This window comes from Phasianus colchicus, chromosome 12 (genome assembly GCF_987193195.1).
Source record: "Phasianus colchicus chromosome 12, bPhaCol1.hap1.1, whole genome shotgun sequence".
Classification (NCBI taxonomy): domain Eukaryota; kingdom Metazoa; phylum Chordata; class Aves; order Galliformes; family Phasianidae; genus Phasianus; species Phasianus colchicus.
Window position 1 is genome coordinate 4,504,978 of NC_143447.1, and position 25,497 is coordinate 4,530,474.

General features: G+C 38.4%; 1 long non-coding RNA gene across 1 annotated transcript in view; it reads right to left on the reverse strand.

The window, feature by feature from the left end:
* Positions 1-1,583: 1,583 nt before the first annotated feature.
* LOC116244611 (uncharacterized) overlaps positions 1,584-25,497 on the reverse strand; it is a 44,750-nt gene continuing 20,836 nt past the window's right edge. Inside the window, exon 3 of the long non-coding RNA XR_004170228.2 lies at positions 1,584-17,152. This is a non-coding gene — a long non-coding RNA (uncharacterized LOC116244611). The remainder of the gene's footprint in view (positions 17,153-25,497) is intronic.

A 25,497-nucleotide genomic window follows, 5' to 3' on the forward strand; every position in this document is an offset into this window, starting at 1 on the left:
TTTCCGCACAATCCTTATTCATTAATCCTTATTGGTTTTAAAAAAATAATACTGGTTAAACCTGCCTAAATACAAACAGCAGTGCACAGGCTGTAAATGTAAAGAGAAAATGTAAGGGTAAAAATGCCAAAGTACTGACAAAGCCCGCAGACTTATTTGCAGCAAATTCTTAAGCATTTTTTTGCTCTTGTCGCTTATCTTGCTTTTACTGTATGGCCAGTTACAACACAAGGGCCTTTTAAAGTGCTTTGAATATTTAAAAGGCATTTAGTTACATACTGTTCAACAACTTGATTGTATTGTTAAATACATCAATGTTTTGTCCGGAGTTTAGGAGAACTTAACTCCACTGCCACAAAAAATTCCTTTAGAAGCGTACTGTGGCTGGGAATCCAGGGAGGCAGCCCTTTGCCTTTGGGTAAGCACATGTTGTGAAATTAAACAAACAATGTCCTGTCTGGCTCATTTGGGAGTGGTGCTGATAGGCTCTTAAAGAATTCCTGTGCAGAGCCATTTTTCTACAAGAATGTTAATGATGACATGGGAACCTCTGGGATACATGAGAAAGAATCATATGGGGAAGAGGAAAGTGATAGAAAAAGAAAATGATATGGCCTGGAAGATGCCGCTACCACCACAACAGTAAAACTAAATCCTGAGGCCCCATATGCATGAAAATGTCCAAAAATAAGCTTGGTTTAAGTCAAAGACAACTCTGCATCCACAGGGCTAAACTGGCTGATGTTTTTGTTGTTGTTTTTCTGTGGTAGAGAATACAAAAAGTACAGACATATGTAAGCATGCCTGCTTTACCTTAATTAACAATTTGAATTGCTTGGAAATTTCCAGCTGGCAAAAAAAGATAGGTTTGGAAATCAAGTAGCTTGTATAGTCACTCCCTTTTTAATTGGGACGTGAAGAAAGACTGTATACAAATTAATCTTGTATACTGAAAAAAGAAGGCAGCACGAACCTCTCGTCTCTGACAAAACATGACTTCCCCCATGGCCGCCCCAACACTGCAGGAGCTGGCTCATCTCATTGACAAATGGTGCACAAACACCCCAGCAGCAGTTTTACTCAGTTCTGCACCTCCTACACTGGTTTTGAGTTCTGTTATTTAAATCAGGCTCTTCAGAACACCAAGGCAGCCAACACAGAGAACTGGCAAAACATATACATGAGCCATATAAGCATACATCCATATACATACACTATATGTAAGTAAGTGGTGTGGCACTTCAGGCTTCCCAACAATATTTTGTTTTCCAGGATGAGGCCAGAATCTGCTTCTATCACGATGTTCCTGCCATGCCATAGATCTCTTGACACAGGCAGAATTTGTCTTGAGAAGAATCTGCTTTTCTGTTCACAGCTGGACCAGCTGAAAGCATTTCTCAACAGAGATGCTGATGGCATATGGAAGGGCAGGTGGACTCGCTTGGAAAAAATCCTTCAAACAGACTCTTTCTAAAAAATTGGAGTTGCCTCTTTTTTTTTTTTTTTTTGGAATATGCAGGAAGTGACACCTAACTTCATGCTGCAACTGGTTCTTCCAGTTCTGTGAAAACATGCCTCTTAAAAGATGATGAAGGATTCGAATTAGGTCAGTCAGAATGAACCCATAAGACTACACGTGTCAGTGGAGTGTTCCCCCAGAGGGAGACAAATGTAAATAAAGTACAAACATTTTGAAAAAGTTTCCGAGCCCTTTGCAGCCTTTCTAAAAATGGAAGGTTTATTTTGGATGAAGGGAGAAAGAGGACTGTGGCTTATCAGTAAAAAATGGAAAATAGGAAACATCTGTATTTACCTGGAAAATAAATTAAAAAATAGGTACTGAATCATTAAGTAGGCTTTACTACCACAAGTAGTATATTTAATCCTGTAAGGATTAAAGAACTTTGCACAGAGGGAGCTGAGGGACAGTATTTCTACAAGTGTAGAAATGGCAAAACTTCCCTTGAAGAAACTGGTCATATATACTTAGCCATGAGGCAACAGAAAGGCTTAAAATAGAAGGGAGGAATCCTGCTGGTCAGTTCTCTGCAGCTCCCAGTGGGCAGCAAAGGAGTACAGAAATACCCCTGAACATGCCACTCACACTTGAGAAATGCATGCTGTAACCTCCTAAAGGCTATCCACAGTATTTCTAAGGTAACTGTGAAGAGTGCTTCGGCTTTGGAAATTAAAGAAGCGGGAGATGATCTGTTGGAAAATAAATCTCTGAATTCTTCTAAAATCCTTTTGATACTCTTCCTCTTCAGAACTAATGTGTTTCTGTTCAGTTTGTCATTCAACAAGGCAACTCTATGAAATCTGTGAACTCCTTAAGGGTAAAAGTATTTATAGTACGGCCCTCTGCACCTGCCCTGATCTGTAATCCAAGGGTCTATTCAGATGCCACAGCAAATGCTAAGGAGCTCATGACCTAACTCATGACCTAAGGGTCCTAAAATATCTCTGAGGTCTTTTTCTGCACAGCTCATTTCACTCTAATTCCTTTTCAGCTGAGCAAATTTGAGTCTCCCAGTATTTTGCACTGTTTTTTATTTTAAAATTGGGAAGTTTGCTTTAACTGATAGCTACCAAAACTACTTTAATTCTCTGGAAGTAATGAACAAGAACCAAGTAACACAGACAAAAACAAACACAACAACAAAACAAGGAAACAGAAGAACCAAAAACTTCTTACCTTTGGTAAAATGTTTTCCCACATCCTTTTTTTTAGAGGTTCAGATAGTTTTAGGCTAGATAAAGATAAGTAGTTTCTTTTGAACTGCTTGTACTTACACATGGCTGTGCTTGTGCTCCACTCCACTGAGTTTCTACGGAAGTCACTTAATTGAGTTCAACTACATTCATCTGGTACTTAACAAAAATAGTCTTGTAGAAAACATCCCATCCATTTCAATTTTAAAGCATGCTAGTGTGAAAGAGAAAAGAATGCTAAGGAGGAAAGTCACAGTAAAGAGCAAGTAATATGTTATGGGGGGAAAGACTTCTATCAGGTTGTGCCAAAATGCTCAACTGAAAAGAAGCGTGGATCAGCAGATCCAAAAGGAAGTCATTTGCTCCTGGTGGAAGGGCCCACTCATAACTTCATGTGGACACAGAAATGGCACTAAATACAGTGGATTTCCTTCTAAATTGCACTATATCAAATGATATCAGACTCAATTCTGCTGAATGCAAGGTGAGCAAAAAGTTCTTGAAATATCCACTGTCCTGGACAGTGCCTTCAATAGATGTAACTCCATCCTTGTTAAGCAGCCCATGTGCCAGAGCTCTCAGCTATATATAGATAAATACACTATCGTTGTAGCATCTACTGCCACATCTATGTGACTATAAGCTGTACCAGAGTATAGCTTTGCAGTCTTTTGGAGATTCTCTTCTGGTAGAACAGTTACCCTACAGATCCTTAAAAGATTTGTGTTCCTGACCTGCACAGCAACATATGGAGGAGAGCAGGAATGAAAGAAGACAAGACACCCAATGATTTTTCTGACATCCACCCTCTGATACCAATAGCACAAAAGGAGATATTACAGACATAGCAGGGCAGACAGCTACCTCCCTTGTCTTGGCCACAACTGAGAACACTAGAAGACTTTTAAGTATTTCCTGAAATCAGATATCTAAGTTCACAACAGGTGAAAGCTAGACAAGAAAAAGCAGCTCTTCTACGTGTATCAGCAGAAGCTTCTAGGCTGTACATGTGAATGCTCATCTACAGCCATGGGGTTTTTTTGTTTTTTGTTTTATGGAGGTTCTCAAACTGTCATACAACAATCAGACTGAATGTGGACAGCATGAAGGAAAATACATCCACATTCATGCAGCCTAAATTCCAGCTACCTGCTCATGACTGATAACCTAGGAAAGTAGAAAGGAGTCTTCAGAGATTCTGAGCCAAGCAGAAACACTGGCATAGGTATCCCATCTGGCTCTGGGAAAAGCAAATTTTATATCACTGCACTTGATCATCAACATTTATTCAATTTCATTGGATTGGATGTATCATTCAAGAAAATAAGTCACTGAATTGCCAGAATGCATTATATGAGCCTAAAAGGTAAAAAGATTACTTCTGAAAGACAGTAAACTTCCTGATTTGAACTGAATATTCACCTTTCTGGAAGTAACATCCTGAGAACCAAATGACTATACCTTTAAATAACATTATTCTTTTTTTGTCAACAGCTGGCCTACCAGGTCTGGCCAAAGTTTTTCATTGTCCTACAAGACTACACACATAGGAGAAAAAAAAAAAAAAAAGAAAAAGATCAAATGCATTCACAATCTAATATTCCCAATTCCAGGATGTTGTTGGAGCAAATATAAGCAAAATGCTTACTTGAGCCTTGAGCTCCCTGTAGGCACTTGGCAGAGTCAGTGAAACTAAAGGTAGTGATTTTTGTGACATGGTCTACTGCCCACTTTCCAGATGGCAATCAGCTAATTTTAACAACAATGTTCAGCCAAACCTAGTAGGGACCAACTGGTATTGAGGCTATATACCTAGTTTCTCATCCCTGCTGTCATTCTGTTCCTTCATGCATTTAAACACTTAATTTAAAAATCTCTACTGTAATGCAGAGGTTTCTTTTTTCCTTTTCTTTCTTTCTTTTTTTTTCTTTTTTCTTTTTTAAGGGAGGAAAGACTGTGAAGAAAGATGCGCTCAGCATTATTCTATAAGCAATCATTCATCATGTTGCAGTAGAAATAATGTTTTATCCCCTTCACTTTAGGCCTTGTGTTTGAACAGCCTAAAACCTGCTGACACAGCAAAAGAGCTGTGAAATTGTTTAGTCTCAGTTCAGGTAATTGTGTGCAGCTCAGGTACCACGTCTGTCCTTCCAACACATATCTCTGTGTATCCCACAATCTCAGCTTGTTCTTTCCCTTCCTCCCTAATAGCAAATATGCATTTCATATCACTCAGATCTTTGAGCTGGCAACTTGACGTGTTATTATTTAAACATGACAGATGATATTCAGTAATAATAAACATAGAAAAGTCAGTCCAGTGAAATAACAAATACATATTAATCTGTCCTCTCATTAGTTCCTTATCCTTTTTATTTCTGAAACCTTTCACTAATTCCTGGCAGTTAATGCTCTTCTGGTTAAAGCACTTGATGCCCTCATTAGTCTTCAGGCTGTTTTTTTCTAAGGAAAGCTGTTTGAGCAGAACTCATGGGTCTGTATAATTTACATTTACAGATTTGCCTCCCTCCACGAAATGAAAAAAAATAGACTAAAGTCACTTTCTTGGAATTATTTCTGATTTGATGTTGAATGTGTTTCCCCAAAACTCAGAGCACATACTTTTATGTCACAGTGCAAGACTAAAATTACCAGATCCAAATGTGAAGATGTAAAATAAGTTGTTGAATTCCACCAAGAATAATGTATTTCTTTAGAAAAAAATTATCTTTCTGTGACTTAATTAAAGTCAGCTTACACACCACGACGCCAAAGTGAAGAGCTTTCCATTTGCTTGGGAAAGCTATATAAGAATGCAAGATACAAGATTGCCATAGAAATGCTGTACAACAGCATTTGGGTAACAGCAGAGATAACATCTGCAGGCCCTTTGTAGAAGTACTGTAATAGTTAATTCAGTATATCACAACATGCTTATTTCAGCATTCAGATAACAGTTTCAAGCATTACGATCACTGCAGGTTGTTTGGAACTTACAGCTTCTTTTCATTATGAAGGTAATACGGCCCTTATATTTCAAATTTACAGATCAATTTTAGGGAGCACTGTTTTGAAATATGTCTAAGACCTCGTGGTGTTGTTTGATTGCCATACTTCTCTCAGCTAATCACTGGTGCTGTAACAATGCTTATCAAAACAACAGCAGCTTACAGGTGCCAACAATAAAAATGTTTGAAGAGGTAATCCTCTGCATGTCAACATGCTTAACATCCATTTCAACCATCCCATGGTCTGTATGAATTGTTAATCAAGTAGAATTGAAAACTGGCACGCAGATGGCATAACTGTTACAGCTGGATAGCAGGCAAAGCGCCAGCCAGAAGCTAAAGTTTCATTAGAAGCTATTTTAACATTCATGGGTCCAGGGGGACAATAGGCTTAGCAAACAATTGGGTTTGTACTATTGCAACTCTCTGCCAGAGTGATTCTTGACAGTTCGTGGCTGAAGTTAACAAGTTAAGAATCATCTGCACACTATTCCTCTGCAGCCAACAGCAGCCTTAACCAGAGACAGAATTCCCCAGAGGCTTTTTTTGCAAAAATTTTACTTTGTTGATTACAGTTTCTCTTCAGCTGTTTATGAGAAGGAACAACAGTTTCTAACAGAGGCTGCACAACTAGCAGCATATTGAACACAAATCCATATGAAGTTGAAGGCTGCTCACAGATTTTCTTCTCTAGCATGCAGCTCTACAGCAATGACTCCAAAAACACACAACTACCAAGTGCTAGGCAGATTTAGATATTCTGGACTGATTGATCTGAGCTACAGAGATGAGTAGGACAGCACATTCTGCTGCATTTGGTCACTGACAGAATAAGATTCTGCACACCATCACCTATTAATTCCAGACACCTTGCTGCAAACTGATAACTGCTACAAAACTAGGAAGCAGTTTTTGGGTTCCTTACAGGCTGCCAATTCAACTTCTGCATAGGCAACTTTTAATTTTTTGCTACCACCCCTTGAAGCCTGAATGGTTTTAAAGACAACACTTGGACGCTGTTTGCCATCTCCTTCATCACTGAAACACCTGGCATGTGACAGATCTGTAACAACTGCACATTGGCACCAAGCAAGGACCAGGAAAAGAAGATGTGTTTTTTGAATTCTACTACTATATTTGATTTTCAATGCATAGCATGTGCATTGATGACAGATGATTAATCCTGTGTCCAAAACTGGGGCATCTGCTAGGCAGCTAAACTTTATTTGCTTTAGACAAGCAATCAGCCATTCTTTTGTCAGGGCTGTTGCACCAAGTGTAATTGTTTCGCATGTTATTTTTCTTGTGAAAGCAAAGCATGAATTTCATTGTGTTGTTCTCCACCAGCCCACAAATCAGAGAAGCAGATCATACACATCACACATGAAACCTTCTTTTTCACCCTATGTATTTTCCATACTACTTTGCTCTGAATAAAGACATGGCTGTCTGCATACTCCAGAGTATACGTGCGTTTCCTGTACTTAAGGCAATGGTATCTGGTACATTTACCAGTATTATTATTTATTTTTTCCCTTCCCACAGTATCACTTATTACCAGGTTCACTGCAGATCCTCTGGGCGTGTGTATGTCACATAATGAGCACCCTGTGAAAATCCTCAAGCAGGCGTTAAACTTAGTGGCAGAACTGAAAGAAGTTTAGCTGCATGAAAACACGAAGGTATGCAGGGTAATTAACTAGCATTTAGAGCACTGCCAGGACGCAAACTGTGCTTAGCATCTCTGCACAATACTGTGCTGCCCAATGTAGAATCAGCAGCTTGCTTGGAGCCAAACTTGGGATCTCTGATATGGGAGGTCTTTTCTGCAGAGTAAGCTTGGCCTTCGTTTTCTCTAAATAAACAGGACCTCTTCTGTTCTACAGAATACAACATCTGCATGAATGTATAGTGAAAAATACTTACTTCTGATTTCTGCATGCTCTAAAGACAATAAATATAACATATTCCTGCACCATATGTTAGAAATAGAAATAATAAAATATAATCTGGTCAGAAATGTTATGTATGGTATATTTCATTTTAATGAAAAATATATTTTGAAACAAAAACAATGAGATCCTTCTGCCCCCAATCTGATGTGAATTAATTCTCAATATTGGTGCAGGGGTTTGGTACTGAGAACAAGATCTTTGTTCTTTTTACTCTTTTTGAACTTTGGAAAACCTTACGTTTCTCTCCTTCCTCTGTTCAGTTTATTTTGTTTAATAACTGGTTTTCAAAGCATGAAATCCTTAGGCTTTCAAGGATTCTGACAAAATGGTTGGGTGGATAAATGTATTTTTTTTTAAATAAGTAATTTATTCATAGATGAAAACACCACTTTCTCCATAGCTTTGACTATTGTGCTTAAAATTAGGCAGAAACTAGGGATAAATGTAATTGTTTTGATAGGTTGGATTCCAGAAATCTTATACAATTTTCCTAATTAAAAGGGAAGCTTTATGAAAGTTCATGCAATGTAACAATCAGAAGGAAGAAAGGACTCTTATTTTAAGTCAGAGCACGTCACTGATTCCCAGCTGGTGCCTTACCATGTCTCTTACCCTCTCTGTACCTCTGCTTCTGAATCTGTATACTATGAAAACACGTGGGACTGGTCAGAACTTACTTGGGAAGCACCATCACAACTGTACACACAGTACCTGTATTGTCATCTTTTACTGCACTGCTTGTTATCAAGGGTCTGTCATAATTATTTCTAGCATTCTATGAATCACATCTTAGCATCACGATCAGGGGAAGAGAAATTTTTACTAACAAATTAAAAACATCAACATGAAACATTATTAAAATCACTGTAACTGAAAGCTGTGTGGAATCACACCAGTTCTTTTAGCAGTCTTGTCTTCAAGATGTTACAGCAGGAGATGATGAAAATTCTAAGGATTTAATTCAGCCAACTATTTCAGAGCGTGTTTAAAAACATGCTTACATTGAAATTCACTAACTATGAAAAGGAAACAATTACTCACTATTTTTTCTTGTGAGCACCCAACTAGAATTATCAGCCTTAAAACAAAAGCAAATGCTTTTTCATACAACGTGTAATTAAACTATGGAACTCACTGCCACGGGATGCTTTGAAGGCCAATGGTATAAATAGGTTAAAAAACCTCAACAAAACTACTACATGAATACACAGACTATTAGCTCATGAAAATTTGTTAAATGTGTTTGCTTGGATGGAAAACTGATCATGAAATCCATAGACTGTTGCTGGAAGGAGTGGGGAAGACCAGACAGTGCAGCTGGGAAAGAAGCATCTCATTGTGGTTTTTTGTTTTTTTTCAGTCCTCCCTTAATGATTTGCTAGCAAGTATCCCCATGTTCTCATGTTTCTTTGACCCAGTACCTATATTAATTTAATTTCTTTTCTCGCCAATATACCTCTTCCTGAGAAGCTTCAGAAGAGGACTAACCTAGAATGCATGAATTTCCTGGAAAATGAATAAATTCAGCAGATGACCAGGCAAGAATCTGCTATATGAGAAATCAACTTCTGAAGACTGTATAATGCCCAAGGAGAAGGAGGAAATGTTCATTTTAAAAGAATCTCACTGTAACTACTGCCAACATCCAGGCCCAGGCCTTACAGACAGTCTCTACACTGTGAAGCTTGCTGGTACACAGTAAAGCTGCTATTATAATGTGCAGAACCCATTACTGGGAGAACAACAGTGTTATTCTTAAGGTTTGATCCTCCCATGGAAAAACTATACTGGAAGCATCAAGAGTATCAAAAGAGTTCATGAAAACTCATGGCATAAGTCTGTTTGGAGGAAAAAAAAAATACTGTGCTGAACAGCATGAAAAGAAATCTTCCACTCTCTAATTAAGAGTCAGCTAATAACAACACTGGAAACATGCTTCTTATGACTACAGTGAGGAAATACAATCTTTACATGTTAGACAATTTTCTACGTTGAGACAACTAAAAAAATGAAGATTTAAAAAAAAATTCCTATTTTTCCCTTCTGGTGGGAACCATAGTTGTGAAGAATGTTAGCAGTTATATTAAGGATACCATAAATCAGCATTGCTGTTTCTGTGCAAAGAGATTACACTGTCATGACGTTTATCTACAAAACATTACATCTCAATTAAAATACTTGTCTCCCTTATAGATCCTGACACACTTCTCCTTGTCTTCCTCTCAGGGTATAACCCTATACATAGATACCAGAGCTTTCGTTAGCACGGGGGGTATTCCCACAACATACCACCAGTGTAAACAACAATATGCAAAGAATCATTCAAACCAGACACTGAAATTACAAACCAAAATCAGTCTCTTTATAAATACCAACCAAGACAAGGAAAGTGCTAGAAGTATATATGCTTGTGAAAATCATGGAAGTGAAAAAGAATTTATGAAGGTGTTTAGAATTTGGCATGTTGAGTGTGAGGTTGTACGATAGATATTTCTGAGCACATCTTGTAAAGGCAGGTCTGATTTAGGCTGCAGGATCTTATTCCTTCCCTTGTTTGTCAAACCTAGCTGACATAGCTCATTAAGTCTGCACGAAATAACCCAGTAACTCACAACAAATCTGTAGGGTTTTTTGCTATTGTTTGTTGTTTCCCAGTTCAGTGATCTGAATTTGCTCACCATGTCATCAGACAAAGCGTGACCTGGCAAAAAGGAATGAATGGCCAAATGTGAAGCCATCCATTTTGGCTTCAATGAGTTGTATCAGTTAAGGTACCTCATGGACCCTAGCTCTAGGTAATCTAGACAATTGCCTTTGCAACCTGGCAGGTTAATGCCTTTCAATTGAAGATATATATAATTCCAACTACGATGTCAAGCCTGCGAAGTTCATTTTAATCTGCAATATTTCATTTCTTGATTCTCTTCAGCTCCTAGAGAACCATGTACTACAGAAAGAGAACTGCTACCATAGGTCTGGCACAGCCAGCATCTTCCAGCCATCTAATGAGAACCTAACTAATATACTATGTTATAAACATGCAGACTTGGATAGTGACAGATATGAAGTGTGCTACAGATTAATGTACCTCCCTGTATGCCGGTTGCTTACAAACTAGAACAAATTTCCTGCTGTTTTACTGATTAAACTCATCCCCGTTATCATGCATTTATATAAAGTAAACCATTTTGTCAATGAAAAATTACCTTGCCATTCTCATCACTCCAACCCAAAGCATTTTCTGGACAGGAAGCATTAACAACAGTTGAATTTCCACGGCACCATATGTGCACTGTTTTGCACAGACCTGCCCAGAGGGGTAAATTAAAGAGCTTGACATTAGTCCCTCACCTTTCACCTCTGCTCAGTTTGTCTGTTTTGGAAGGATGGGGGTGAGCATGGAGGGGAGGAACTACCAACATGTGTATTATGTTAGATATCAAGGAACACTCACTAACTGGTATGTAACTCAAAAGCTGCTGTCTTTGAAACTTTACATCTTGTTCCAGAGTGCCAGTTCACAAGTGTGGCACTTGTAGCTGAAGTCACTGTGATGCTTGTGGTACACCACACATCTGAGAAATGCAACAGCACAACATCACTGTCTGAAGGTTCTGAGAGGTTGTGGATACTCCTCCTTGGAAGCATTCAAGGCCTGTTTGCATGGGGCTGTGAGCAACCTATGGCAAGGGGATTGGAACCAGGTGATCTTAAAGGTCCATTTCAACCCAAACCACTCTATGATTTACAGGTTTTAATAAATTAATTATATTTGTCTAAATGTTTTCAAGACTGAACAAATGCTATGTGTGACCTGAAACTTTCTTCCTGTCTTTCTGGCTGTAGAATACATAACACACAGAGATTTTCTAGCCTGAGTAAATGATACTTGCTAACAGAACATATATATTGGGGCATAAGGACATCATCCCAGATCATGCAGTCAACAAAGCAACTACATTTTCTGGACAAACTCATCAGGATTTTAAAATGGCCTCCTGTAGCACAACTCAAACATCATTTTAAGTGTCTGTTCAGCATCTGTAGAAAATATAATTTATACTATTAATCAGCAAGACAGATTTAAGCTACTGAGTTACTACTTAGACTACCAGGCCACACTGTGGTCAGCTTTGCCCCAGACTGACTAACAATTTGAGGCAAAGCAATCCTGTTCATGTTAGGTGTCAGTAAAACATGGATTATGGCTCTTTCTTATTATAAAATATGAGCACTCATCACCAAGTGCATTTGTTTTCTAAGATCTTAGGGCAACAGAATCCCATCCTGCATCACAGATAGCATAATAGAAGAACTAATACCTTAAGTTCACAGGTAATGTACAAAACGAAACTCAGACTGAGAACAGTGGATTCTTTGCTCCTTCACAGCGTGTTTGTTTGAACTTATAAAAACCTCACGGTTTACCTTATGCAGTACTGGAACTACACTGCTTAATTTTAAAGCAAAGTTAGATACCTGAGATAAAAAGAAAAATGAAGAAATCACTCAGTGAGGTCTCTTCTCTGCCAGCACAGCATCCTGCAGCTCACAAAACCTTCAGGGGATTCTCCTTTCAGAGCGCAGCTGCTTCCTTTCCTAAATACCCTTTTTGTTACATTTCAATGTTTTCTTGATTTAGAACTAAGATGATTTCCTAATTTTTTTTAATCTCTCACTAACTTAGAATATTTTCTTGATGTCCTAATTCTTTATATTCCAAATACCCCTCCTCCTCTGAGTTCCCTTATCATGTTAAAATTGTTTAAGTCATGAGGTATTGGCCAGACAGAAGCTAAACATTTATTTCCCAGATGAGCAGAAATATGACTAGAACAATTTCTGCTGCTACTCTCTTCACGACAGGCCACTTATTTCAGGTATAGCTGGAAATCTATCTCCTGCAAGAGTTAAAATGATCGGGGGAAAAAAAGATGGCTTTCAGGACAGCATAGGGTGCCTAATATACATTACACGTAGGCATAGAAAGCACTCACTGTGCAGAACACATAACTAAGGTGAAATTTTCCAGAAGTTCTCAAAGAAACCCTCTGCTATCAAAAGTCAACGGGCGTCACTAGTTATAGGGTTTTGCAAATGCCTAATTGAATGAAAGAGAAAAATGAGAAAGAATAAACACAACTATGCTTTTATCTGTCCCTGACATGGGCTGTGATGAAGTGCAAAAAAAAAAAAAAAGTTTGCTGAAGAGAGGAAGAATGGGGGCAAAGTAGGGGGCAGAGTCCTGTGGCCTCCATTAATTCCATAAATACTTTGAAATCAGAATGATGTCAGGAATGTCTATCTTAAAACAACCACAAAATCTTTTTCCTACTTTAAAATGACCAAATTCATTTAAATTCAAGTTTAAGAAAAAAAAATAAATCCTGGACTTCCTCTTTTAATGCCAAGTTTCTGTCTGCAACAAATTTTTGTGGTTTTTGTATATTAATCTCGTAAACACAGCATAGAAACGTTGACAGTTGTTGTAATAGTTATTCCTACTGGTCCCTTACTGCCATAAAGTTGTTAAGATCTTGTAGTTAATTATCTATGCTTAATTATAACGTCAAGATTAAAAAATAAATAATCTCCCTTCCAGTCATTTTCAAGAAAAGGAACCAGTATCTGTCTGTAACACCAACACAGGTGACATTTGGCCATGGAACCCCAAGCTTTTGATCAGTACAATAAAAATAACAAAAATAAATAAACAGAGCAGAATATGGCTTCTGAAGCCAACATCGGTTGGTAAAACAAGGTATTTCTTTACTTGCATATGATATCTGTTGTAAGGTTAGAAACAAAAATGAGCACCCGGTGTTAAAGCTATCACGTAAGCAAGTTTAGTAAAATATGTGAAGGGCCAGGAGTCTGGGCTAATTTCAGAGCAGATCCAAAGGAGCTGAGCTTGCAGGGAGGAATTACATCCTTGTTCATTACTCAGAGGGGTAGGAATTTCCAGATTTCAGCCTAAACTTGTAAGAGGAAGCAAGAACAGGACAGGGCAGGGATACACTGAAGGCAGATTTTAAACAGAAACAGAATAAAATTCTAATGAACAGCTTGACCAAACTGAATTCAACTGCTTCCAGCAGGACCCTGATAATGGTACCTTGATTTTATCTGAACTTAAGCTATGGGTGATGCAGCAAGGGTCAGAGAGATGAGGTAGCTTAGATGTTATACCAGTAGAGTACAATAGAATGTGCTCTGTTTTTCTAAACATGCAGTGGTTAGGATAAAACAAATCAAAACTAAAATTAAGTAGTCCTCTCTTGGTGGAGTTGTAATAGGAATTTTTGATAGGGAAGTTTAGGATTTGAATTGTACTATCCTGTGCTAAAGTTCTGCATATGGGTATATCTGCCTCTACATCAGATGCATTTTTACAAAATGATTTTGTGACACATGTAAACAAAACATTTGTTTCAGTTAAATTCATCCTGTTTTGATTCCCATTTTAAGATTATCAGTATTAAGGTGAAAGTCCTACTACTATTTTTTTTCTCACTTTGCTGGAATCAGAGTCAGTATTTTTTTGGTCCAATTTGTTTGAGATTGTAACTTTTTCTTTTTCCCTCTCCAGAACAAGAAATTCTGGAATGGGGTTTCTGCAGGCAAACAGGCTAACAGTGCAGACATTGTATTCCAGTTTGATTGTTAAGGGAGAAATCATATTAAACCACAGAATTTAAAGAAAATTACTCAAAATGAGGAATCTTGTCTAAAGAACATTGGCTCTAGATAATATGGAATTATTGTGATTCAGAATCCTAAATTCAAAATGTATAATTAAAAGCCCTTAGATTCAGCTATTTCAACAGCTACTCACAAAAGCCTTCAGAAATTGTTGGAGATTTCATGTCCTCTCCTGTAATTTTAAATGGGTAGAAATGAGAAATGTAGATTAACAGAGTTGAAATAATGTACCTTGCAAAAAGTGTTCTGAATTTCAGCTATTTGTAACTGAATGTAACTGCTCATGAGAAAGATAAGGGCTAATGATGGGGAGTTCTGCTAAATCATTATTCATGCAGCTGATGAGGTCAAAAAGATTAAAACTCAAATGGGAAAGAATATTATAAAATTAAAATGCTCTTCTAAAGTGAAAAGTGTGTGTTCACCTGTATTAGTGGGCAAAACCAAAGTTGAGACTGGTGAGGAAAGTGACTAAAGGAAAGATTTCTCATTGAAAAACGCATGGGTGAAAGGAACTATTACGAAAAGGAGATTAACAACAAGTAAATTATATAAAAACAATAAATGGCGTGGGGAAAAAAAAAGACAAGAACTTCTCTTTGGCTATTCCCACGTTAAAAGGAAAATCAGATGTTATGTAAGATGCTGGAAGCTGGAAGTCCTAGAATGGATGACAGAATACTCAGATGAAATACTGATCCAATACTTAATCCATGAAACTTCTGCAGGTATAATTAAGGCTAAAACTTAGCAGATACAAATTAGGACCTAATGGCCACGAGGTCATCTACAATTCAAAACACCAAGGGAATTCTGCACAGCACACTTTTGCAGCCTTCCATGTTGCCCCTTTCCCCTCTTCAAATTAACAGACTTAAAATATAGACTCAGAGTAAAAAGCTCCATGGTTCAGGGAGGAATTCAATAATTTTTTTAAAAATTAAAAAACTAAAAAAGAACATAGGCAGGTTATATCAGAATTGTGATTTACAAATATTCAGTATTCTCCTTGAAACATCTGTCTCTGACTATCAGAGACAGACTTCTGGACTACATAAATCATTGTTCAGAGCTGGCATGTCAAGTTTAGACTTAGCCTTTATATTGGGTATTTTGCTTTTCTGTCTCTCTATCTGTTAGAGACACAGTCAAAGCTTCCTGTGTTTATGGAATGTCTGCAAAAACCACTAACATTTTGGGTGGGGAAAACTGACCACAAGCGCTGAATGTTCAGAGATTGTCTCAAAATTCAGCCAGTGATTAAAAACAGGCTTTGGGAAAAGGAATATCCCTCTCTTCCTCTCCTGGAGGAAGTGTACTGATTTAAATTATTTAAATGCATGCACTTTTTAAAAGGAAGATATGGGATTTTAATTTCAGGTGTTTTTTTTTTTTTAGTAAAGGAAAAATAAAGGAAATTGTTTTTTTTTTTTTCCTAGGAGCAAGAATTTGAGACTGTGTCGGCTTTGAACTGCAAGCTCTGTTTAATTCACGCTTGGATCCCAGTTGGGCATCTTCTCCCACTGTGTACACACATGCAAATAATCCTCAGTATTTTCTGTGGAGGAGGGGGAATAACAAGGAAAAAAACAAACACCCTACCACTCTGCCCCAAATGCAAGTTTACTCCTTCACCAGTCCCTTAAAAAAGAACTACCACAACAGCTTGGGACTTTCTCCCTCTCCTGCATCCTCTCTGAGCAGTTAAGTGAAAGTTCATTGAGTTGGGGTGTGGAGTAAGTGTCACAGCCTTTGCTAGAGCCACAGTCCAGTGCTTTCTTTAAGAAATACATATTAAGCGCCATGGCTGCAATGATTCCCACCCACATCTCCTTCAAAATACATCAGGTTGGTCCTCCCCTACAGCAAGCTGTAATGAGGCAATGCTATTAGCCTTAGCGCAGAACTGAGGAGCTGAAGCACAGAAAGGTGAAACCACTTGCCTTTTGTAGGCATACTCACGAGAGAATGGAATTATACTCTGGTCTTCTAAGTATGAAAATAATGATCCAACTGCTGAAACACCTCTTCCTAGAGATACTTACTATTAATTCCCTACTTCGCATTCCTGATTGCCTTGTTTAGGTAAAGACACCAGTCAAACATAGAAAAAAAATCATGTAATATTGAAAAATACCTATTCTTCTTTATCTCATACTTGTTTTCGACGCAGTAAACAAACCTCTTTTCTTTGCAAGGACTCAACAGTACAACATTCATATAGGAGGAGCTCAGAAAAAAAGAGAAACAAAACTTCTGTAAGACAAATTGAAATCTAATAAGGTTGTTTCCTCACAGCAATTGATCACATAACAAATTTCAACTAGCTGCAACCCACTGTATTTCTTTCTCATTGCAGTGAACTGGACTCTATGAAGATCTCTATGAAACAGCCCTACAAACTACATTTATAGAAATAAACATTCCCTCTCTCCTTTTTCCAAGAGACAGTTCATCCAAAACAGAGCTAAGAGTTGGCCCTTGCCATTTGACAGTTGCTAAACTGCATAGTTTAACTCACAATGTAACAAAGACATCCAACTGAAAATGCAGAGAAATTTTAAGTAGGAAATGATTGTTACTCACACAGGACTTCAGTAAGAAGAGGGAGATATCAGATTAGCAACAAATAGCAGGTAGCTTAGACTTCTGTTTGTCACATACAGTATCTCTTGAAGTATCTTAGCACCCTCAAGGCATGCCAAGGAAGGAAGATGCGGAAATTTGAGCTTTATAGTTGCTGTCAGTTCCATTTTTTCAACCATTGCTATGTTTCTGTGGAAACAGAAAAGCATTAAATGCGGTGCATATTCAACAAAGCACACAAAATTAGCAGCAATAGTAACAACTACATAGTCAAACCAGTATAGCTTAACTGCTTGTAAACGAAGAAGTTATTTACCACTTAGATCTGCCCATGAGGATAATTTGTGCTAGGATTGTCCAATAATCCCTTCAACATTATTGCAAAACAGTTTCAGAAACTAAAAGTACAATTTCTTAGAATCTAAGGAGAAAGTAATTTTGATAATAAAGGGGGAGCAGGGAGGAATCAATCCTTCTGTTGTTCGAGGACTGCTGTATAAAAAGTCATCTCCATTAACTTCCAGACGCTGCTCTCTTAGCAGACAGCCTGTGGTGCCAATCACTCACCATGTTTTTTGAGCAGCTTGTTTCCTTTAATATGTGCACATATAAGAAGTTAGTTTTCCTCCCTTTCCCACTGATGCTCATCTTTAAGCTATCCTCAAGTGCCTTGGCCAACTTAATTAGTCCAGTCAGGCCAGGCTCATTTCCCTGGCACCAAAACTTAACAGCTCTGGTCAGCAGACAGGTATTTGGGGCTGGTTTTATGTGGCTTCATTTTGAAATCATAAGAGAGAGGAAAAAAAAAAAAAAAGGTTCTCTAGCCTGGGGAGGTGGTGCCATCCGTTTAAGACAAATAAAGTAAAGCAAGTAAAATAGAAAATAACTTCATAACTTAATCTCATACTTCAGATTTTCACTACTGTAAGATTAGAACCAATGTGGAAGCAGTGACTGTTTTGTTTTGGTTGTTTTTTTTTTTTTCCTGCATTAACAAACTGTAAAGTTGCAATTTAGTCAGAGATGTAGAAAGAGGAAACAGTTAAAGAACAGTACTCCTGGCTAAGGCACACTAGTTGATGCAAAAAAAGCACAATGAGCCCAATATAGTAATTCTTCAACTGCATAAGCTACCAATTTATTACATGATTTATATTTCATGTATAAATGTATATGATGTATAAATCATTACATGATTTATATAAAAGAATTCTCTTTTGATGTAACAGATACTCTACAATGCCAGAGCTATTGTACATGGAACATGTTTACATTCTGTGGTGATAGGCAACAGCAGAGGCCTCTAATAACTTTAAAGCTATCTTTTCTAACACCTTCCCATTTTTGTTCTTGGAAGTGGGAAAACTTGCATTGTCCTGAAATCACTGTCTACTAAACTGTGTTTCTCACCACAGCTAAATACTTGGAGGAATGCAGTTTTCCTGTGGCTATATTGCATCATTGCTGTGGGGGTGTGTCCCTTGCCTTAGACAGGCTGACCTTAGAAAGAGAGAACAGATTTTTCAACTGAGCTGCCAATGTGTAGTGAACAACGCCAGAGTCTGGGCTCTAAGTTGTGCCCCAGGAGAATTGATTTCTCTGCACTGATTTTATTCAAGCCTGAGCCATTCTTTGATACTGCTTTTTAGTACTGGCAGGTCGAGTGAAGTGACTCTCAAGCATGTAGTTTTGTTAAGTAGTTGTTTAAAGCAAGCTTTGGGATTGATAGCTATTTATAGGGCAAGCTGCTTTTCCTTTAAATGCTGTGATCCAGAGAGCCATAAATGAAGTTTCACGTGAGCAAAAAGAATGGCAAGAAAAAACTTCGGGTGAAATGCTTAACATTTTTCTTTTAATATAAAATTAAGATTATTAGACAAATCACTTGGAAAAAATATAGCAAATATGTCAATCCTCCATGAAATACACATCTTAAATCAATATGCAATAAAACAGCATCTTCTGTAGAAATATCACAGCTAGATAAGATACGCCTTGCCAGATGCTCCTTCTATCTTAAGACTCTCTAGCAATCCCAGCACTTGATGCAGTGATCCTATGAATTTCCCATAGCAGTCAGTGGGAATGACTAACATTCTTTTCAGTGCTATCCTCAGTAGTGGACCCCTTGCACAGACTGCAGAAAACAATCTCTTAATCCCCTCCACTCAGTGCTGATCTAAAGGAGAAGATCAAAACAGGACCCCTAGAATGACCTCAGCCTGCTCAGCAAGGGTCAGAGGTGTCAATCAGCTCCCTATGGGCCCTTGTTATTCTCTGAGGAATGCACTCTGCATCAGACAAACAAGAAAACTCCTTTAAAAGTATGCAGTACAAATACATTAAGATTATTGGCCACCTTCTTTATGAGGTGTACATGCAAAACAGAAAGCAAAAATTACCTGTATATGATCAGTTTACCGAGGCCAAATTTTTTAATGCTTAATGTTTACATTTCAGTCATCAAATGATTTCTTAAAATACAGCAGAAGACACTAGTAGCACAGCTATTAAAAATAACTGCACAAATCCAGCATAGAAAAAAAGACATCTCAAGCAGTTTGCTTCTGACGCCAACTTGTTAAATGTACTATTTTCCATTTTGAAGGCTTAGAAAGGGGGAATAAAGCTGGGAACATGACAGTACATTGAAGAACCACAGTGCAGATTCCATTTTGTATGAGGTTGGATGAGAGGGGGAGAATTTAGATAGATTTATAAGTCTAATTAAAATATCTCTGACAGATATCTGTTCAACTTGATTGTCTTGAAGCTAAAAAAGGTTCATCCATTTACTCTTAGGAAAACTATGAATTAGCTGCTTGACTAATTAGCGTCTAATTTCAGTGCCAGCAATATAGAAACATGAACATGGTGGTAAACAATGCATTACTTAATTCCTTTGACATACTTAAGTCGACTTACAAGCTATTCATTTCTTTGAGGATAATTACTTATATTTCGGCATATTTGTTCTGTAACTCTGTCAGGATTCCCTAGCTGTCCAGTCACCCAAAAATGAGATCTTTATCTAAAGAGATAAGTTTCAGTACCTAAAGGGAGCCTACAAACAGCAGGGGAATTAACTCTTGGAAAGGGTAGATAGCTGCCCAGAGAGGTTGTGGATGCCTCGTCCCTGGAGGTGTTCAAGGCCAGATTGGATGGGGCCCTGGGCCCTATGGATCTTTTGGACCAGTTATCAAGATTATGATCTGTGTAAGACAATGTATAGCATTTGCTGCCTGTGACAAAACTTGGGTAAGTGAGTAATGTCAGCATTAAAAAAAAGCTTATACATGAATGTGGAAGGCCCACTCAGTTTTCATGCTCCATTCCAAAATACAATTTGTAAGTAGCTAGAAGGACTCAGGGATTACAGCATCATGGAGATGGTCAGAAATCACAGAATCACACAGAATAGCCTGGGTTGGAAGGGACTTCAAGGATCATGAATCTCCAACCCCCCTGCCACATGCAGGGCCACCAGCCTCCCCATTTAATGCTAGACCAGGCTGTCCATGAGCAGAGTAGAGGGGAACAATCACCTCCCTGTCCCTGCTGGCCACCCCTCTTCTGATGGAGCCCAGGATACCATTTGCCTTCCGAGCCCCAAGGGCACACTGCTGGCTCATATTAAGTTTTTCATCTATTAAGATCCCCAGGTCCTTCTCCACAGGGCTGCTCTCAAGGACCGCTCCTTCCAGTCTGTATGGATGCCTGGGATTCCTCCAGCCCAAGTGCAAAACTCTGCACTTTGCTGTGTTGAACCTCATCAGGTTCACCCTGGCCCACCTTTCTAGCCTCTCGAGGTCCCTCGGAAAATGCTTTTAATTCTGCAATTAATGCAGTTAATTCTGAAAAAATAAAAGGAACAAAAGCCACATTATTATTAATCTCAGGAGCATACCATTTTTCTATTGCTTATCATGTTTGCAAAGAAGCACACTTTTATACCAGTGCTTTTTCACTTGTACTCCCTAGACCAGTGGTGGTCTGAGATAAGAAAGATAAGGAAGTCTGCAAAATAAGTGAAAAAAAAACTACCCTCAAATGAACAACCGCAAAACAGATCATGCATTTGATATTCCATTGCACTGAAGAAGGCACTAAGCAAAATGAAAGAAACTACAAATTACAGAAGAAAGAACAGTTCAAATTTATCCTCATTTTTATCACACTAACAATGTGTTTGATGGTCTTCCTATTATTTTCCAGTTAACACAAGAACCCTAGAGCACTGCTACATTCTAGTATTTGTCAGTATGCTGAGCAGATCCAGTTCAGTGTACAGTGTACTCTTAGTACATGGTATATGTGATGCCATAGCACATCACATTTCTTTGTCATGCCATGACTCTGCTACATCCCTGGAGACGTGTTCCCTCCTGCTTGCTGTCAGTCTTTATTCCAGGTCTGCATATGTAAGACCACAACCACTGCCTCAATCTGTCTACTGTTTGTCAATGGAAGGAATAGCTGTGATATTTCTTTTCCCAGAAATAGGGTCTCAGTCTGACCAAGGAGATTAAAGCAAATTCACTGCGATGAAAAATAAGACACTGGAAAGTGAGGATCAAGAAAGATTTGCATACTGTTCATGGCTCAGATCTTCAGGCAACGTGGAAGTAGTGTTGAACTCATTGCCACATGGTTTGGAGAGCACATGTTTAAGGATTCAAAACCGACTATGCAAGCTTATGTGAAAAAGTAACTCATTGTTAGTAAACATAAAAACACAGTCTTTGATTTAGATGATGTCTAAACCACAGATTAGATAGAGATGAGGAAATATCTGAATAAGTCTCTCTACAAATGCACCTTGATCTTCTGCTTTCTTCCAGGCATCCAGTAGCAGGGAGAGAACCTTAGGCTCAAGGTTGGATGAGGGCACTCACTCTTCACAGAAAACTGCAACTCCTGACCAGAAAAGCATTTATATGGAGAGTATAACACTGATGGAGTCAAGGGGGAAGCAGGCAGTGTTAGAATCTTTGTAAACACTTTTTCTTTCTTGCTTCTACAAAGAGTAAGGATAAAGGCAAGTTGTTAGTGGAACAGCAAAACCCCATCAGCCCACAGATTCCTGCTGCAACATTCTAGGTCCTTTTCTACTGTAGTTCAGTGTCAGAAGCAATTGGAAAACATGTCAACTAGATTGAGAATTTCCACTGACAGAGTAGCAAAGAGCACTGTCTACCTTCAAAATCACCTTCTGGATCAGCTGACAAAAGTACAAAGGGAGATGTTGCTTTAGGCACTGTCACTTCTGGCAAATTCTGCAAGGTTCTGCAGATGGCCAGGCCTGCCCATCTGAAGCATTTGAAAGATCCAAATGAGTGAGACAAAGAAAGTTCCAAGTGCAGAATCAACTAACTAATCACAAAACTTAGCAATCCGACATTAATCCTGACTATTAATCACAAATCTGCTAGAATATGAAGATTTGTTTCCCCTTACTAATTGAACATATGTCAGAATTTACTGGAAGTCAACATAATATCATATTTGAATTACAGCATTTTTCTCATCAGGTTACTTGTTTTCTAAAGAGACAGTTGCCACCATAGTAAACAGATGCTACTGTCTGCACTTAACATGCTGAATCACAGCAAAAGAAATTGGAATGCAGTTCTTCCTCAGTAGCTTCCATGTACCAAACCTTTCTGATGCCCATTTATGTCCAAACCCAGCTGTTTGTTCATTTACAGACCGTATTTTAAAGTGCTGAGGGGTCTCAGAAATAATCAGATCATTTCATGGGATGCCTTATTTGATGCACTGAAAGCTCGCTGCCTCTCGGGCAGGAGAAAGCCTCTGGGCTATGCTACCAACATTCTTATGGTATCACATCCCACAAACACAACTGAGCTAGTTTTGGTAGCGTTGTTGGCACATCTCATATTTGTCTAGCTTCTAACTAGATTTTACAGCCAGTACTGCCCTAACTGTAACTACTCTCAGTGTCAAAATTGCTTGTTTAAGGAAAGACATATTAAATCTTCAGTCAGAGCCTTCCATTCTAATTATAGTTTCTGCTCTCATCTAGACTCTTGAAGGAATGTCTCCAATAAAGGCATTTTCTAGGCATTTTCTTTTTTAAAATCTAAAGAGCAGAGATGGAGAAGCAGATTCATGCTTAAAACAGCTTGGAAGGAAACGCTTGGGATCCCCAGGGGGATTGAGAAACATGTGGGTTTGGGATGAAAAGAAGCAAGCCAAGAACTAGCTGGCCACTTCCAGCTTTCACACCATAAATAATTACATTCTTTAATTGTCGGCCAGCCTTCACAAACAGAAAGAAAGTGAATACAGTAGGACATAGCAGACAAGATACAGCTTAGTCAAGGGCACACTGTGTCAGGTATCCTTTCATACTCATAGTGGCAGTGCAAAGAAACAACTGGCAGGAGGCCCAGCATCTCTGAAAATCAATACAGCTGTTTATTCAAACCAAATGCCTGGCAAGAATATCAAGCTTTGATTGTTGTAGCAATTTCCAAAAGGAAATTAATAACATTTCAGGAGATGACAGCGAACCCATGTGAGAACAAAAGAATTCTTTCCAACTAAGTTTTTATTCATTGTAGGGCTTGCTTTCAGTTCACTGCTTCAAGGTAATAATAGACAGTACCCGTTATTATTAGAATTGATTATCATAAAACCCAACAGATAACAAGACAGATATTCCTTCCCAAGTAATCCTGACAGTAGAAAGCTTCAAAATATAGTTGCAGTCACAGGCAGCACGTGTATAAGCTTCTTGGCAATGTGTGGGAATCAAATGCCTAGATTTACATTTGACTGCAAAGACTGGCATGGACGTGTGGTGTTGCAGTGCTACATAATCCTCTGGGTGAGAAGTCAGACTTGGCATGAATCTGGCCTGAGGTTCTGCCTGCATACAGGAGTAACTGCAGCAGGAGAACTGATTTTCTGCCATGTGATATCTCGCTCTAATCCGTTTTTTCCCATTTGTGGCTAAGACAGCAGATACATAAATCATTGTTACATTGAAGTAGGAAAAACCAAGAGAGAAGGATAACATGCATCTTTAACTTCCCTTTCCAGACTATCCCAGGTCATACAAATGTTGGTAGTATTTTTGCAATAAGTAATTTGCTTTTTACTGTACAAGTCCCTTTCTGTTTTCAAGGTTATTGTTAATTTTTTTAAATAACTTCCCAAGAGATGGAACTAGATACTCATAAAAAACCACCACCAACAAAACAACAAACAAAAAACCCACTATGATCTTTGCCATTTTTAAGCTATGTTGTTACAAAATTATTGGAAAGAATTTAATACAACAGGGCAGAATAAATTTGACAACTGCAAATAAGCACTGGGAAAAAAAACCTAAAAACTGCCCTTTTTACAATGACAAACAATACTGTTTCACCATGGATGGGACTCACAACACAGACACTGGTCTGGCCCACTGTCAGATTAACAAACCTCTCCTTTTGAAGTTACTGATTACATGCAAGAGGACTTCTGGTTGGAGCAGCACTAAAAGATCGAGAGTGAGAAAGCAGGAAATTCAGCAAGTATAAATTACTACTGTAATTTACAGGGAAATCTGTTGGGAATCTGCTTTAGCAGCAGGGTTGGACTCCATCAATGATCTTTTGAGGTTCTTTCTAACTCCTTCAATTCTCTGATTCTGTGATTCCTTAGCCTTTTTGTCACACCTACTGCAGGAGTTATGGATTCCACAACATTCATATATTTAAATAAAATCTGTGGTTACTAACACTGCCTAAGGATAAGGCAGAAAAACAGCTTATTTCATGAAAGGCCTGCCAAGCCGAAAGCAGGCAACATTAGGATGTTCAGAACAATCACTATAATAGCAAGGAGCAGCAACCTGCTCTGAGAGACAGGATTCCTTTCATGCTCTGCTAACCCCCTTGATTAAGAAGCACAAGGACCATCTTGCTATTTTTAGTCTGTATTTTTTTTAAAAGAAACACAACCTGTGTTCCCAAGGATCACAGACTGCTAAAATGGCAGAAAAAAAAGTTCTTTGTCACTGTATTGTGGAAGAGAATTGTAGGACAAGACAGCCAAGGTCAGCATTAGGAAGTTAAGAGTCTGATATTGTCGTTCATTCCTGCGCTCATACATTGCTGCGACTTCTCAGATACAGCCATGATCTGAAAATAGGTGCAAGGCCATTTCATAGAAGTCCTTCAACTGGTGATAGAAGGTATCTAACCCTATCAGACACAACTCAGAGAGTTGTGTCTCACCTCTCACAATGAGAGGTGCAAGAGAAGTAGAGTTTTGTTCTGCATTTTTGCTATTACTGTATTGTTACTGATATAACTTTTCCTTTATTGCTTTAAGCTTGATGATAGCCATAATAATCTAAGAGAAAAGGGGCACTGAAGATGCTCCCAGGTAAAGGTACTTCAGATAGCAACCTGCAGAATTTCTTCTAATCTCTTTCCCTTGCAGAAACTCCTGCATCCAAGTTGAAACGTAGATGCCCTACTGCACCTGTGCAAAACAAAGAATGTTGAAACATAAAC